An 18,504-nucleotide genomic window follows, 5' to 3' on the forward strand; every position below is an offset into this window, starting at 1 on the left:
TGCAAAGTAAATATTTATTGAATGGTAGATTGAATACGGACTTTCTAGATTCAGGCTTTCCTGCTTTATATTTTGCACGACCAAGTTAAGATATCTCTGGGAGGATTTTCCATTTAAACTATAGTTTGGGTGTAAATGTAAGACTATCGCAAATAAGTTAAAACAGAATTATAACACTAAAAACTGGGTTTCAGATTTTTACATCTATCATTATATTTAGTAATGTTGATTCAGACCGACCCGAAAGCTTCGCAAATTATAGCAGGTATTAGTTTTTTATTAATCAATGAATCGTCGGTTTAAATGTATTAAAGACTTTATTTTATGTGAAAAGTAAAATCCCCATTTTCGCTAGTCTGTCGACTGGTGCTAATTTTATAAGCCATATCTCCGAAACTGCATTGTTTATTGTGAAATTTTAAGAATTTTAAGCATAGGTAGGTACTCGTAATTACTAGCCAAATAAAATTTTCATGAAGTAAAGTAAAGGCAATAATTGAAAGAAAAGTTTACCGTAGTTGCAAAGAGCCAATTTTAGATATACGTTAACTCTAGTAATAACAGCTTTACCAACTAATGCGACAAAATCGATTATGTAATTTGTCTAATCTTTTGATCAAATTGTATTAGAATTTGTAATACACAGTCACAAATAATAATAATTAACGCCGTTGCTATTGTTTAACATTGATGAAATAATATTATCATTACAAATTATAAAACCGGATTTAAAGTTATAACTAACCGTGACCAAACTTTAAAATGTAAAATATGAAATATAACGGTTGTACAATAAAAAATATATTTGGAGCAGACTGTGAAAATTTAATTGTCTACAGCTTTTTTACAGTGTAGAAAGTGTCACGTCACAAACTAAGGGTTACTGAAAATAACAACAAAATAAGATTGGGTTGGAAAACGTTTTGTCATATTCTCGCACCAAAATTGTGCAACAATTCCATTTTAAGATATATATTTTTTCAGTATCGGATTGTACCGAAAGGACAGTGGGAAATTTCCCAGTCTACTTCTTTTTTTTTAATACAGGTATTTACATTTTTGAGAATGCAGCATGTTACAATTACAAATGCAATAAATATTTCTAAAAATATAACAGATACATGAAAACTATATATGTAAACATTAAATAAGAGCATTTTTTACTTTCAGGGCGTAAACTCGAAACAATGGATCACCCGTTTTCGGCTGTCTGTCTGTCTGTCTGTCTGTCTACTGTCTGTCCGGATTTTTAAATAGATAATCTCCGAAACTGCTGAACCAGTTGTTAAATTTTATATGTGTATTACGAAAATTTGGCTAATCGTCCCTACCAACAATTTGTTGGCGTCATCTTCAAAATTTACAGTCGTACATATTACTCCTATTTAAATTTTATAAAATAAGATATTCCTGCACATGTGGTTCATGAACTCGTGTTGAATTTTTATCCTAGACATCCATATTTTTGAAAAAAAAAAAATCAAAATTACAACATCTTGCAATTTAACTTTGAAACTGCTCTGAAATTTTGGAAATGATTTAGGTTATCGTAAGCATGGTAAATCATGTCAAAATTTTTTTCTAGATTTCGACTTCCAGAAGATATTTTCGAGTTTATTTCTTCAAAAATTGCTACCATTTTCCCACAGTCCTCAGATTGTGGTACGACACATTTCGACATATTTTGAAAATTTGACATTGAACCCGGAAAACTATGTTAAATATTTAGAAATATTTAGTCCTCGTATCGACTTGAGATTATTTTCCTTCATAGACGTACCAGTCCTGCGCAAGCACGATCGTTTTTGACAACCCAGTTTTTCGGGAGTTGCCCAAAAGAAAAATGTTTTGTGAATTTTTATACATCTTTTCAAAAATCTGATTTTTTTCATTTCCCTCTTTCGAAATTTTGACATTTTTCGCTTGCTTTTGAAAATTACCTAAAGAGATTTTTTTGTAGACTTCGACCTCCAGAAGTTAATTTCACCTTCAGTTCTTCGGAAATTCGTATTTTTTTCCCAGAATCGTCAAAATGTATTAGGCAAATTTTGAGATATTTTAAAAATCTAAATTTCAATTCGGATATTTCGAAAACTAAGGTATTCCAAATTAGGAAAAATAATCTCAGGTTGATAGACGATTTTCGTGGTTTTTCCCAGATTTTTCGTGAACACTAAAACACAATGTGTTAATAATCCTCTCCCCCCATTTTGAAGAACATAACGTAGAACATAGTGGTTTATTTCATATTGCTGTCTTATCTATGGATATCACTGATAAATAATAATCTATTGCATATAGAAGAAAAGAGAAAAGATAAAACTTCTGATTAGATAAGTAAATTTTTACTTCCATAACTCGTAAGTAGGTTACGAAAAAACATGGCACCCTTTCCTCACCTGTCGCCTATCTGGTCATTTAGATCTTCGAAACTACTGGACATATTACAATATATTTTAAGCGTACATTAGTATTACCTATCTATGGTATATCGCTATTCAGAACTTGTCAGTTCATCCCCTACAAAAATTGAATGACGTCATATCAAAATTTTGCTTAGTAAATTTACTGAAATTTTGCAATTTACATTGTGATGTGCACTCGACTCATATTACAGAAAGATGAAAAAAATGGTCTAAGATTATTTACACAGAACTTCCCTCGTACCTGACGTACAGTTTAATAAAATTGGATTTTCGGAAATTTTATTTTTTATGATAATCCGTATAAGTTAAAAATTTACAGATTATACCAATCGAACCCATGATCTTAGCGTTGTTAACAGGACACCCTAACCCCTAACCCATACGCATCGCTTATATTATTCTCATAAAACTTTAGTATTCAATTTGGATTTTTTTGCGAAAATTTAGAGGTGGATTCATGAGACACAAGTACAGGAGTATATTATTTTATAAAATCTAAACGGATTTTTTTATAAAACATTTTTGGTTAGCGTTTTACCATTTCCACGATATTCCTAAAATATATATACAAGTTGATAACAATCGGTCCAGTAGTTTCGGAGATTAACATTTTTGGTTAGCGTTTTACCATTTCCACGATATTCCTAAAATATATATACAAGTTGATAACAATCGGTCCAGTAGTTTCGGAGATTATTTGTATAATAAAAATCAACACAGGCAAAATAGCCATTTAAATTTTATAAAATAACACACTCTTCTAATTGTGTTTTATGAATCCGATTTGATGTTTTAGTCTAGATCCCTAGATTTTTGTAAAAAATTAAACATTTTGTACCAAAATGTCACTACAGTATGTTCGGGGAGCTTGAAGATTGTGAAAGAATCTTCGGGAAGTCGTTTTTATTATGTGAAAAAAATTGTTTGGACTCTTATGTTTTTTTAATATGAAAAAAAATTTCGGGCTCCTGACGCGTTGTTTTTGAAAGAATTTGAAAGAATCTCCGAGCATATCTTTTTTAAAAGAATGTGAAAACATTTTCGGGGTTCCTTGTGTCTTTTACTTTAAAGTGTGAAATAATCTTCTGGATTTTTTTTTTTTTTTGTGAAATAATCTTTGGGCACCATTGTATGTTTGAAAGGATGTGAAAAGGTTTTCAAAGTCCCTTTGTGACTTTTTTACAGAATGTGAACGAATCTTGGGAATGCATTTTTTTTTTCTTAAAAATGTGGATGAATCTGTAGGGTACATTGTGTTTTTTTTTTTTTAATGTGAGTGGTAAAATAATCGTCTGGATTTCTTGGGTCTTTTTTTATAACTAGAGTTATTAATCCACCTTATTTTTAACTTTACGGATAGTGGTTTTTGAAAAAAAAAAAATTGGTCTAAAGAGTTTAGACAGTACTTCCCTCGCTGTCGGAAACTTGACGACTGCATGCCTATTGTGTTTTTTCTCATTACATTTTTGTAGTGGGAATTTAAAAAAAAATTGCGATGACGTCATCAACATTTTTGCAAGGACACGTATATCAGTTTGGGATAGATGTAGTGTAATACTAAGAATAAAATTATTATATTCTCAAATTTTCGGGAAAATGAATTGGGTCGTTTTGAATATTGATTTGTAATAATCAATAAAATAACGAAACAATTTACTCACGTATACGTATCCCAGGCAGCTGAAAATCGTGTATGTATAAACATTCTTAATTTAAGATGACAGGCGTAACAGCACACTTGAGAGTCAAACAGAGAAACTGTAAACAAAACGACCATCGGTTTTATTGCTTCGACTTCCGCTTATTATATAAAACATTGGGTTTTATTTTAATTCTTGACGGTGAAATTCACAATTGGTTGATTATAAACATGTCTATTTCACATTCGCGGAACCAAGTTAACGCATAAAACAAATGCAGGTCTGTAATGTTAAAGTCAATGTAAATAAGCATGCTACCCTTATGTTTCAACCGAGTTTTTCCTTTAACAAATTTTTTGTCTACCAAATTGGGTTGGTTGGGGTGTAATACTAATAATAAGTGTTGCCTTTAATTTAATCAATAAAATAAATTGACTTCATTAATTTTTTTGAACCACCTCTTAAGAAAATCTAAAAAATATGAATGGAATGATAAATCACAAGTACAAACTCATCATATTTTTTGCATTTTAGATAGGATTTATTCAGCAAAATTTAAGGGTGACGTCATCAATTTTTTTAGGAGGGATGAACAAATACATTTTGAACAAAAGTTTACCATGCTTATAATAACTTTAGAATATTCCCAAGATTTCAAAGCATTCGGTTTTGTAATTCCTGATTAAATCGATAAAATAAATTCACGCCTTCATTAATTTTTTTGAGTCACCCTGCATATGCAAATCCAAAAATATGAATGAAATGATAAATCACAAGTACAGACTCATCATATTTTGTACATTTTAGATACGATTTATTCGGCAAACTTTTGAGCTGACGTCATCAGTTTTTTGTAGAAGATAACCAAATATATTTTGACTAAAAATTTATTATGTTCTTTATAACCTTAAAACATCTGCAAGATTTCAAAGCATTCGGTTTTGTAGTTCCTGATTAAATCAATAAAATAAATTTACGCTTTCATTAATTTTTTTGAGTCACCCTGTTTATGCAAATCGAAAAAATTTGAATGGAATGACAAATTACAAGAAGAGACTCACCATATTTTGTACATTTTAGATAGGATTTATTCAGCAAAATTTTGTGGTGACGTCATAAATTTTTTAGGGGGGACGACCAAATACGTTTTGATCAAAAATTTACCATGCTTATGGTAATTTTAAAATATCTTCAAGATTTCGAAGCATTCGGTTTTGTAGTTCCTGAGTAAATCAGTAAAATAAATTTACGCTTTCATTTATTTTCTTGAATCACCCCGTATATGCAAATCCAAAATATCTGCACTTACCAGGCAACAATTATTGTAACTTGGTCCAATTTTTAAAATTTGGAGATATATATCCTCAATGACATTCACTCTTCAACAGTTTTTTTCGAATTGGCTTCGCATTTCGCAATCGCAACTGTTTCGTCTCGCCACCCAAACCCCGCGCCGCTCGTCGTTTCCAACTTCCGCTTTTTGCTATGGCTGGGAGTTTGTTTATATAAACTATGTCTCAACGTGCGATAAAGAAATGACACGGTCAGTGGCGTAACTGAAGCAAATGCGTATGTACTTTTTCTCTGCTTCTCTCGATGTATAAACATTAACAGTCGAAGTTAATCATGTATTGACAATATATAAAATGATTAAGAGATATTCTTCCGATCACAAAAAAAAATTTCAACATTTGCTATTTATGGTGCTTATTCACGAACACACAATAACAAATAAATAAATATTATAACATTATTGTTGCGAAAATCGGAAGTGCTGTTCTTGATTTGATGGGCGAAAAAAGTTGGAAGTGCCGGGATCTGTTACCGGAACTTCTAATTGCACTGCAAACTCCACCTCCACTAAACCACAGGCCACAGTTGCTTATGTTAAAACTCATCATATTTTGCACATTTTGAGTTAAACTTTTTTGGCAAAAATTGTAGATGACGTCATGAATTTTTTCGGGGGAATAAACAGATATATTTTCATTAACAATTTACCATGCTCACAATCAATTTTAACCATCTGCAAGACTTCAAAATATTCAGTTTAGCAATTCTTGATTTATTCACTAAAATAAAGTGACTGATTCATTTCTTTTTTTGAGTCACCCTGTATAAGCAAGTTAAAAAATTTGAATGCAATGATTAGTTACAAGTGTAGTCAGATCATATACTTTATTCAGTAAAATTGTGAGAAGACGTAATGAATTTTTTTTGGGGTTGATAAAGAGATACATTTTGATTAAACAGTTACCATGCTTACAATAACTTCAAAACGTCAAGATTTCTAAGTATTCAGTTTTGCAAAATCAATTCACTCCGTCATTAATTTTTTTCAGACACCCTGTATAAGCAAATATCAAAAATTTTACAAGTATAGTCAAATCATATACTTTATTCAGCAAAATTCTGAGAGGACGTAATGAATTTTTTTTGGGGTTGATGAAGAGATACATTTTGATTAAACAGTTACCATGCTTACAATAACTTCAAAACGTCAAGATTTCTAAGTATTCAGTTTTGCAAAATCAATTCACTCCGTCATTAATTTTTTTCAGACACCCTGTATAACCAAATATTAAAAATTTTAATGCAGTGATAAATCACAAGTATGGACTCATCATACTTTACACATTGAAGATGGCATTTTTTCAGCAAAATTTTGGGGTGACGTCATAAATTTTTTAGGGGGGACGACCAAATACATTTTGATCAAAAATTTACCATGCTTATGATAATTTTAAAATATCTTCAAGATTTCGAAGCATTCGGTTTTGTAGTTCCAGAGTAAATCAGTAAAATAAATTTACGCTTTCATTTATTTTCTTGAATCACCCTGTATATGCAAATCCAAAAAATATGAATGGAGTGATAGATCACAAGTACAGACTGATCATATTTTGTGCATTTTAGATATGATTTATTCGGCAAATTTTCGAGCTGACGTCATCAAGTTTTTGGAGGGGATAAGCAAATATATTTTGACTAAACATTTATTATGCTCTTTATAACCTTAAAACATCTGCAAGATGTCAGAGCATTCCGTTTTGTAGTTCCTGATTAAATCAATAAAATATATTTACGCATTCATTAATTTTTTTGAGTCACTCTGTATATGCAAATCCAAAAAATATGAATGGAGTGATAAATGACAGGTACAGGCTCATCATATTTTGTACATTTTAGATATGATTTATTCGGCAAATTTTCGAGCTGACGTCATCAAGTTTTTGGAGGGGATAAGCAAATATATTTTGACTAAACATTTATTATGCTCTTTATGACCTTAAAACATCTGCAAGATTTCAGAGCATTCGGTTTTGTAGTTCCTGATTAAATCAATAAAATATATTTACGCATTCATTAATTTTTTTGAGTCACCCTGTATATGCAAATCCAAAAAATATGAATGGAGTGATAGATCACAAGCACAGACTCATCATATTTTGTACATTTTAGAAATGATTTATTCCACAAACTTTTGAGCTGACGTCATCAAGTTTTTGGAGGGGATAAGCAAATATTTTTTGACTAAAGATTTATGATGCTCTTTATAGCCTTAAAACATCTGCAACATTTCAAAGCATTCTGGTTAGCAGATTAAAAATTAAATTTCAAAATGTTGTTTTATAATTTTGATTTTTTTTCCAAAAATCTGGACGTTTCGGGTGAAAAGTCGATTCAGAGTTGTAAACTACATGTGTAGGACTATGTTATTTTATACAATTGAAAACCCATTTACTATGTACAATTTTGAAGTGACGTCATCGCATTAGTGGTGGGGATGATTAGACAAATTTTGGTTAGCGTTTTACCATCTACATGATATTCTTAATATAAGTACAAAATTTCACAACAATCGGTCGAGTACTTTCGGAGATTATCTGTCTAATAAAAATCCGGGACAACAGACGGACAGACGGACGGACAGACGGACAGACGGACAGACGGACGGACAGACGGACAGACGGACAGACGGACGGACAGACGGACAGACGGACAGACAGACGGAAATGGGAGACCTATTTCTTCGTCTTCTAGGGGTCATGAAAGATCGAGAAAACATAAAAGTAGAGAGTCGGCCGACGGACTCGATTACAATACTTCCTTTGCTTACGCTCGGGAAGTAAAAAGGATAAAACTGTTATAAGAAAATTTTACAGTTTTTCTTTGAAATTAAAAACACAATTACTTTGAATTCTTCTACATACTGTAGGTTATCGTAATCACGGTAAACCAATAATTAGAATGACTGTATATAAAAATTTTGTAAACCTCTTGCCTCTTCAAATTGTGCAATTTATATTGCGAATATTAAAGAACTTAAAAAATAAACACCAATGAAAACATAAAGAGAAGAGAAAGTTCTTCACAAAATAAAAACATAAAAAGTTTAATAAATTAAATGATACCGAAACAATTACCACGATGATCGATGAAACTAAAAAAGCTTTAATAAATAATAATTAACTGTCTAGTTGCAACACAACACTGAAATATTTACAGTACAGTCCACAACACCTGTATTGATCTTTAAAAGAACTCAAATACATCATGACCGACTTCTCAAGCATTTCTCCGCTCCTAAAACTCAACTATCGTGTTCTACGTTGTTTTGGCTTCCTCCACTTTCATCTAGAAGACATTGTCGAACCTCGTTCTTAGTTTCGTCTCAACCTAGCAATAGAAATACTTCACGTTTTACTCATAATTTTGCCATCGATTTACTTGTTTAAATATTATCCACAATTTTTTGCAGCTTCTTTGATCACAAAATTACTTAGCTTCTTCAGAGGATTGTTTCTAATTTTAACAGGATGTAGCAACATCATTTGGAGCAAAGTGTATCGCAAAAAAATCTACAACGTGTTTAAAACTGTAGCAGCTTTAGAAAAACATATCCAGGATTTGCAAATAACTTTAGATTATGGAAATTCAGTGTGGTTGGCATGTGCACTTATGGCAGGTGAAATTCTATTGTTATTGTTTTGTGGTATACTGCATCTGATTTATACTACCTCAACAAAATTTACGCTTTTCCAAGGGTCAGTAACTTTCACAATGTATTTCGTTATGATGACCATTGAGCTAATATTGCCATGCCAATTTCTAACTGTCTACAATAGCGCTGCTTTAATGTTTTCGGCTATTAATTCAAAACTGAAAGAAAAGTACTTATCACCTGAAGATTTTCGGAAATGTATGGTTGTTTATTCGAAAATTTGCAACCTTTTAGAACAATGTAACCACTTAAACACAATTTTAATTCTAATAGCGATTTCTACGCGATTCGTGACCACGACTCTAAACTTATATGGACTCATTATTAATGCTTTTATGAATGGAAAACAGACAAATTTTCCTGTATTTGCTGGCATAGCTTTGTTTTGCTATAAATTAGGAATTCTGATTTTCATAGCGGAGAAAATAAAGTCTTCGGTAGATTTGTTTTACTGAATTTAACGTCAAGGATAATTTTTCTTTTTTCAGGTTATTAAAACGCGAAACACATTGAATAGACTAACAATTGAGAAGAAAGAACAAATATTTCGGAACGAGGTAACTTCCAGAGTTTTTTGTTTTTTCACACAGAGTAACACATTTTAGATTAGTATTTTTCTGGTAAAGTCGCTACATTATGAAGTTAGAATTTCCGCAGGTGGAATTTTCGACTTGAACTATAATTTGGCACTAAGGGTACACGAACCTTTCTAGAAATTTAAATTTAATTAAGTACTTGATCACTATTTTTATTTTCAGATTTTTCTTTCTGTGACAACATATTTAGTCATCTTAATTCAAACCGATCCTAACGCTTCAAGAATAGTGTCTGAGAAGCTCTTTTGGATCTAAGTGATTTCAAACTCAGTCGACTAATTTTTATTAACATATTGAAAGAACACAAACAAGTTCAAAAATTTTCTGTTTTAATTCGAGAGAATTTTCAACTTTTGAACTACCAAGAAAGAAAAATTTAACTTGAGTACTATTTTCACAATAGTTCCAAAGCTTGCATTTCAAAAGTTGGAAATTTGTTAAAATTCTTGAGATACTCATACACAAAAATATATTCTGTACACATTAAATATTATTAAAGTAACATTTCTGTGTTTTCTCATCACTCTTCCCAAAAGGATTACATTTATTTTTAGTTTCCGAAGATCTGTGACTCAAGTTTCATTCTTTTTTTAAATAATTCCCGGAGTGTAACAGCTGAATTTTTGTTATTTTGGTAGTGCTATTCATTATTAATAGTTACTTTAAGTACTTTTAAAAGCTTTAAAATAATGTATATACACTTAGTTTAAATTACAAAAAATTTACGAAAACTGTGTGTAATACTATAATAATTTACTAAAATATACTGAAAACTAAAACAAAAAATTTCATCAAATGTGAAGAGAATGTCTTGAGAAATTTAAGAAGTGCTATTACAAAATTCAAAAGTGCTTTGTACTGTTGTTTAGAATGAATATTCATGAATATTGTTCAAATTGAAAGAAAAATGAGTTCCACAAGTACTCACTTTTGGAGCCTAAAAAACACTACCATCAGTAGAAAATTGTCGATTTAAAAATAATTTAAAATAAAAAATCAATGAGATCTTCACGATATGACTTTCCATGTTCACACCTCGCACGTTCTTGTAGTTCTAATTCTTGACAACAGATTTGTTGCATGGACCCCACTCTTCTTGTTTCATACAGAGAACTCTTTCAGGGAATAATCATTTTACAACCAATCACAGCTTTTCGTTCGTGTTCATATTTAAAGCTGTCTGGGAGACATAAAAGGTACTTAGAAAATTTCACTTCTTTTTTTTTAAGTAAATGTTTATTGTCACATCAACCACGAAGTGTTATTAGTGACAGGGCGGTACAATACAAGATAAGTATAATACAATGATCAATCCTTAGATTAACTGCAGAAGGCCCGCTGTTGAGAGGAACTGCAAAAGATTTTCTACAGATGGGAGATCACCCAGAACTTCGGTAAGTGATGGTGGCAGTGACTACCGGATGCGGGTCTGTTTAAATGTTGTACAGTGGAGTAGAATATGTTGCACTTCGTACACTGAGGTGGGACCTTATCGAGTGAGAACAGATAAGCATGAGTCAATCTGGAATGCCCAAGCCGGAGTCGGGAGATTAAGACTTGGCCCTGGCGAGTACTAGGTAGAGGCAACAGTGTTGTGACGTTGGGCTGGATTTTGCGTGGAGGGAGGGATGCGCGTCGCATTTGCGTTGCCAGGATGCTACAATGCGAGTTCGAAAGAGACTCTTAATATCCGTAGATGGGACAGCTAGAAGAGGTTTCAAATTGACTGAAAGTATCGCTTCCTTACCTAGGGTGTCTGCTGTTTCATTGCCTGTTATCCCCGTATGAGAGGGTATATAGCAGAAGAGAATTTCTTTGCCCTGAAGTTGAAGTTGTTGAAACTGTTCTTGGATGCGAACTACGAGTGGATTGACTGGAAACAACGCCTTGAAGCCTTGCAATGCGCTCATGGAGTCCGTGAAGAGCACGAAGTGGAATCATTGGAGGTTGACGATGTGGTTAAGGGCTTCCAGGATAGCGTATAATTCCCCAGTCAACACGCTGCTGTAAGTTGGAAGTGAAAATTGGAGGACGTCGGTTGGGGTCTTCACTGCATGACGGAAGGTGGTGTGGTGTCTGTTTTATAGATAGACATAGAGGTATTGACTGGCAGTGGAGAATTGACCCATGGAGGATTCGAAGTAAAGGTGTGAGAAAGTGTCTGAGGAAGGCTGGGTAGGTCGAGCTGTTGAAGATCACTACGTAGTCTTTTGCTGAAAGGATTTTGAAGGGCTGATTCCAAGATTGGTCGTCTAAGAGGATTGTTCGAGTTTCTAGCGATGTGGACCACATAACTGAGGCGAAGATAGTGGAAACGATTAATGAGAGGGAGTTCATTTGCTAAACAATGTAAGCCAGAAACCGGTGACGTTCGAAATGCGCCGAACGCAAATCTAAGAGCAGTGTTCTGAATCGTACAAATAGGGCCAAGGTACGATTTTTTGCAGGTGGAGTACACAACTGCACCATAGTCGATCCTTGATCTTATTATCATTTTGTAAACTTGGAGAAGTGTCACGGTATCAGCTCCCCAGCTGTGATGGACTAAGACCTTTAAGAGGTCAAGCAGTTTGGAACAGGTTGGTTTGAGAAAATTAAGGTGTGGCTTCCAAGTCAAATGTTGGTCAAAAATTAAGCCTAAGAATTAATTTTCTTCTAGAAACTCTAAGTTGACATTTCCCAGTTTTAGAGTCGGTTTTTCTTGAAGTTGTCGTTTAGTGAACAACATACACTTGGATTTAGTAGTCGAAAATCTGAGGCCCGTCGTTGCTGACCAGTCTTCTAGATCTTGTAGGGAAGGTTACGCATCGACGCTAGGTCTTTCCCCTTAGTGAATATCACCAGATCATCGGCGAAGAGGTGGGCTTTAATTGGTGGAGAAATTTTTTGAAAGATACTATTGATGGTTAACAGGAAAAACGTGACACTGATAACAGAGCCTTGTGGTATTCCATTTTGAAGCATCTTGACAGAAGAGACGGTGTTGTTAATGCAGTCTTGAAGGAAGTTATTGACATAGTGAGCAATAAAATTGCCAACACTTTCTGCTTGTTTGTGAATGCTGTGGATATTTCGGACTCTAGATGAGCGATGCTGTCCATTGTGGATCGGTATTGTCGAAAACCGCTCTGACATGTTTTAAGTATTGTGTGGTAGAAAGAAAACTACACATATTAAAAAAACAAAGCCAAAGTTTAAGCCCCACCCACCCGCCCGATTTCAATTGTGATGAATTTTTTATTGGTTGTGAGATCATGGGGCGGAGCTTAACTGCAAAATCCATATGTTTGAGACACGATCGTATTGTAGGAAATCGACCATTTTGAGAAAAAATAGGGAATTAATATTTTTATTCTATCAAAAGCAAAAGAAGATCGAAAGAGGAAGCAGAACAAAAAACCTAAAACATGTTTAAAATGGTATTTTTTTTAGAAAAATATGGATTTTGCAATTAAACTCCGCCCTTCTGTTTGACAACGAATAAAAAATTCATCACAACTGAAGTAGGGGTGGGTGGGTGGGGTTTAATTATTAATTTCTCTTCAACAACCCGGCATTTAAAACATTAATCTAACCTCAAATTTACCATTTCATATTTTAATTATTTTATGGTTGGAAGAAGATTATGTGTATATACTAAGAAAATCGAAAGATAAGCCCCACCCACCCGCCCCATCTCAATTGTAATGAATTTTTTATTCGTTGTGAGATCGGGGGGCGGAGCTTAACTGCAAAGTTCATATTTCTCTACAAGAAAATACCATGTTTTAAGTATCGTGTGGTTGAAAGAAAACTACACATATTAAGAAAAACAAAGCCAAAGTTTAAGTTACACCCACCCACCCGATTTCAATTGTGATGAATTTTTTATTCGTTGTGAGATAGGGGGGCGGAGCTTAACTGCAAAATCCATATGTTTGAGACACGATCGTATTGTAGAAAATAGACTATTTTAAGAAAAAAATAGCGAATGAATATTTTTATTGTCTCAAAAGCAAAAGAAAATCGAAAGAAGAAGAAGAAACCTTAAACATGTTTAAAATGGTAAATTTTTGTACAAAGATATGGATTTTGCATTTAAACTCCGCCCTTCTGTCTGACAACGAATAAAAAATTCATCACAAATAAGGTAGGGGTGGGTGGGTGGGGCTTAATTTTTGGCATCTCTTCAACAACCCGGTATTTAAAACATAAATCTAACTTCAACTCCACGCAGATGTAATTTAGGATCCGTGTTGCGTTTTTACACTAAGTAGATTTTATTAAGCTTGATTGGGGGACATGAGGTGCGTCAAAAAGTACATACAGTCATGGCCAGAAAATCTTGGACGTCAGTCAGTGTCGTTTCACCGTCACAAAACATCTTTAAATATTTTAACCTTATTTTTTTAGTTTTGACATTTTTGACAATGCGACGTGACACATCTTTTAAACTTTAAAAGTGATACTACATCAAAATTTTCAAAATAACAGAAAAATGACGTCCAAAATTTTCTAGCCCCGACTGTGGACCAAAATTTTCTTCTTGGGAGCAAAAAATTGTCAATTTTGTATTTAATTAAAGAAAAACAAAAAAAAGGAAAAAAAAATGAGAAAAAATCTGCTAGATGGTCATCGAAAAAAAAAACGTGACATAAAAAGGCTACAAAAGTAATCGATAAAAAGCGGAAAAAGAGTGCAAAAATAGGCAAAAAAGCGGCAAAGGAGAGAGAAAAAGACTATGAAAAAAAGCGACCAAAGAAAGAGGGGAAAGACAAAAAATGGAGACAAAAAAAGAACAAAAGAAGTGACAAAAAAGCGATATAAAAAACGACACAGAAAAAGTAGAAATAAGTAATAATAATAATAATAAGAAGAAGAAGAAGAAGATGATAAAAAATGCGACAAAAAAAAGTGGGGGAGGGGAACGCACAAGAACGACAAGAAAAGGCGACCAAAAAAAAGCGGAAAACTGCCACAAAAAAAGTTTACTAACAAATTGGTCTAAAAAGTTTAGACAGTACTTCCCTCGCTTTCAGAACCGTGTCTTTATGTCTATCATAGATTCTTCTCATTAGAGTTCTGTGACGGAATATTTCAATAAATTCGCTTTCACTCTGGAAATCACGGCTCGTTCGTAATTTGATCAATACTAACTTGACTGATTCATTAATTTTTTTTAGTCACCCTGTATATGCAGATCTAAAAAATATGAATGCGATGACAAGTTTAGTTTGATCATATTTTGCACATTTTCGAAAGGATTTATTCGGCAAATTTTTGGGGTTGATAAACACATACATTTTGATTAAAATGTTTCCATGCTTACAATAACTTCAAAACGTGTACAAGATTTAAATGTATTCAGTTTTGCAATTCAAAAAATTTGAATGGAATCACAAGTATTGTCTCATCATATTTTGTGCATTTTAGACAGGATTTATTCAGCAAAATTTTGGGGTGACGATATATTATATAGTATTGAAAATCAGATTTCTTGTATAAATAGACAATTTCATCCCATACATTTTACCCATATGGCAAATAAAAAATTATCTACGTAGTTAACTGAATAATTACCCTTTTTGTTTTATTGTTACCATTACCTCTGTAAATTACAATTTTTGACAAATTAGTAACATCCAAAACCGCTTTTTTATGCGATTTGTCGCGATAACAAATGAAGGTCAACTGTAGGCATACAGCGCTATCTAGAAGCGATAGTTCGAAGTTTGAAGAATTCGTTGTTGCTACCTGCTTTTCTGACACAGCTACCGATCGTGCTAGTGGTACTACCAACTATATGACTTTTAATCGATGCATAGATGTCACTACGTTGCCAATTCTTGAAAAATCTGGAAATAATAACTAGAAATCCCAGAATGGAACTATTTGTCTTTCTGACTTAAAATTCTGCTGAAACCGTCAGTTTTTAATGTGTTATAATTACCAGTTTACTAAAGAACTATTTTATAAAAATACATTTCAATGTTATAAGTAAAACCTGCAACAAAATCACCATTCTTAGTCAAATTATATAAATAAAATATGTCTAATGTGCGTGCTGCAAATGCAGGAAATCAGAGAAACAACAGTCTTAATTTACTACAATTTTCTCTTATCTTCAAATATGTATATGAGATTTAAAAAACTAGCCAATAGGACATTAGACCGATTCGTTAAACCTGAAGGTATTAAATTCCCCCAACATACTACGAAGTTTGCAGCTAAAATTAGTGTATTTGTGGTGGCAGCACTGCGAGTATTTATTTTTAAAATTCCCCATACGTCTCTTAAGTTTCTGGAACATAACAAATAACAACAAATGAATGAAAACCTTGTGAATTGTCAATTACTCCAGAAACATTGGATGAACAGAAATGTTAGTTAAAAATGTAAATTCTTCCCAAATGGGCTGAAAATATTTTAATGAGACCGCAGGGATCGAATGGGTGAACAAGGTATCTTCGGTGTTGTATGAATTCTTGTAGTCCAGTGTGATTTCAGTGTTTTTTTCTTGTCCAAAGAACTATTTTTTTATTATTTAAGGCTGCCTAATACATAAAAGTTTCTAATCTTAAACAAAAAACACATTTTGCTAAGATATATGTCGTTTTAAAGCGTATTGAAATTACCAGTACGCACTGTGTAATGTGGGTTGCATAACCTTTCTTTATTAGTTTCCTCAAAAACAAAATAGTCAATCATGGTAGCACACTAGCAAGCTAACTTCTACGATTTCACCATTTCTAGAGATGGGTCCGCAGACTAATGCGAACATGCGCTTTCCTAAGCTTGCTAAGCTTAGACCTTCGAACGAATAATACCCATGAAATTCTTTTCACACCTGAAATGGTGGCAAAAATGCACATCCGTGAATATTAAAATTAATCACAAAACTTCCAACACCTCCATCACGTTACCCAGAAATTTCAGAGCGAAAAACAATACCTTGAAGATTGGAACCACAACTTACTCTAATTTCAACAATCATGCGATTAAATCGAGAAATTAGTGTGTTTATATTTACTTTATGATCGATGTATTAAACTTAAACTGAGGTATTTATTCTAATCCAGTTGTTCATTTTTAAAAATCGATTAAAAACAAAAAGTCTGCAAAAAAGTCTACCCATTCACTTCAAATTTAACAAATATTGATAAAATATATAATACACAATTTCTCCATTGAGTTAACTCGTGAGAACTTACTTTATGTATTTTTACACAATAAAGTCTTACTTTTATTATCCTTTCTTGCCGAAGATTCGAAACTTAAGTACGCTTATTTTATTTTTTTAATTTTTTGAGTTTTGAAAAATGAAGTTTTTGGAAAAGTTGCCTAAAAATACACACAAAATGCTAAGATGTAGACCTCGAGAATTATTGAGTGTTTATGGTTCCAGAGCAAGATTTTCGAAAATTCCGTTTGGTAATACATAATCACTTTTTGATTAATCCTAAAAACTGCCATATTTCATTTAAGAGATTCTGGAAAGACAGATTTTCGAAGAAATGTAGCCGAAAATAAATTCTAGAGGTCGAATTCTGCAAAAAAATCTCTTTGTGTAATTTTCGAATTTAACAGAAAAAAGGCCAAGAATTTAATGAGTATTAAAAAATTGAGCTTCTTAGAAAAGTGGCCTAAAACTTTTATAAAAAATTCTAGGATACAGATGTCGACGTGTTGATTCGTAAAATATCGTTTACGGTCCCAGAGCAAGATTTTCAAATTTTCGGTTCCAAAAGCACTTTTTTTAAACCTAAAACACTGCCTCATTTCATGTAGGAGATTCTGGAAAAATGTTAGGAATTTTCGAAGAAGTGAAGCTGAAAATAACTTCTGGAAGTCGGCTGCAAAAAGGTCAAAAATTTCATTAAAAAATTGCTCTTTTTGGAAAAGTTATTTAAAAATTCATAAAAGCTGAGTCCGGGACTACGGTTTTTCAAATTATGAGTTTGAAAATCTTTTTTATTTTATTTTAAAGCTGCCTATTTCTTATTAGCGACTCTGGAAAAATGCTAACAATTTTCCAAGAAATGGAACCTAAAATGATGTGTGGAAATTAGATCCTATAAAAAAAAAACGTCTTTGGGTAATTTTCGGAGGTAGCAGAAAAGATCTCAAAAATTCCATACAGCATATTCAGTTTGAAAGACAGTTTTTCTTGTTTTAAAATTACTGTTTTTCTTACTGGATAACTGTAAGAATTTTTGAAGAATGAAGTGAAAAATGACCTCTGGATGAGCGAATCTACAAAAAAATTCCTTTAGGTAATGTTCGAAAGTGGTCAAAAAATGTGAAAAATTGATAAATAGGACTTCTGGAAAAGTTGCGTAAAAATCCTCAAAAATTTCTAAGATATAAATCACGATGTGGTGATTCAAAAAATATAGCTTGTTTTTTATAATCACTTTTTCTAACTTAAAATATTGCCATATTTCATGCATGAGGTTCTGGAAAAATGTTTGAAGAAAAGAAGTAGAAAACAGCTTCTGGAAGTCGGATTCTACACAAAAATCTCTTCAAATAATTTTCAAAGGTAGTCGAAAAGATGTCAAAAATTTCATGTGGTGGAAGTCTTGAAAAATGAGCTTAATGGAAAAGTTGCTTAAAAATTTATAAACACTTCTACAATATTTGATCACGATGAACTGTATCGAAAAATATAGCAAAGTGATGATCCCGGACTAACATTTTCCAAATATTCACTATGAAAATATTTTTTTTTAAATTTAATAAAGCTAAAAATAACTTTTGGATGCCGGTTTGTACAGGAAAAAATCTTTACATAATTTTCAAAGGTAGTCGAAAAAATGTCAAAAATTTGGCACTGTTCCAAATGGAGTTTTTGAAAT

At 32.5% G+C, this 18,504-nt stretch overlaps 1 protein-coding gene and 1 long non-coding RNA gene across 3 annotated transcripts in view; both read left to right on the forward strand.

The window, feature by feature from the left end:
• LOC135127212 (venom acid phosphatase Acph-1-like) overlaps positions 1-18,504 on the forward strand; it is an 84,231-nt gene that overhangs the window by 5,283 nt on the left and 60,444 nt on the right. The window lies entirely within an intron of this gene.
• On the forward strand, positions 72-10,143 carry LOC135126565 (uncharacterized). 2 transcript variants are annotated; one of them, XR_010280065.1, is made up of 5 exons: positions 72-137; positions 195-265; positions 9,560-9,628; positions 9,677-9,766; positions 9,830-10,143. It is a non-coding gene; the product is annotated as an uncharacterized LOC135126565 (long non-coding RNA). The 2 variants fall into 2 exon arrangements; XR_010280064.1 differs by having other exon boundaries at positions 9,677-10,143.

This window comes from Zophobas morio, unplaced genomic scaffold (assembly GCF_036711695.1).
Source record: "Zophobas morio isolate AGI-343-1 ecotype UQ-CSIRO unplaced genomic scaffold, CSIRO_AGI_Zmor_V1 ptg000011l, whole genome shotgun sequence".
In the NCBI taxonomy this organism is placed as follows: domain Eukaryota; kingdom Metazoa; phylum Arthropoda; class Insecta; order Coleoptera; family Tenebrionidae; genus Zophobas; species Zophobas morio.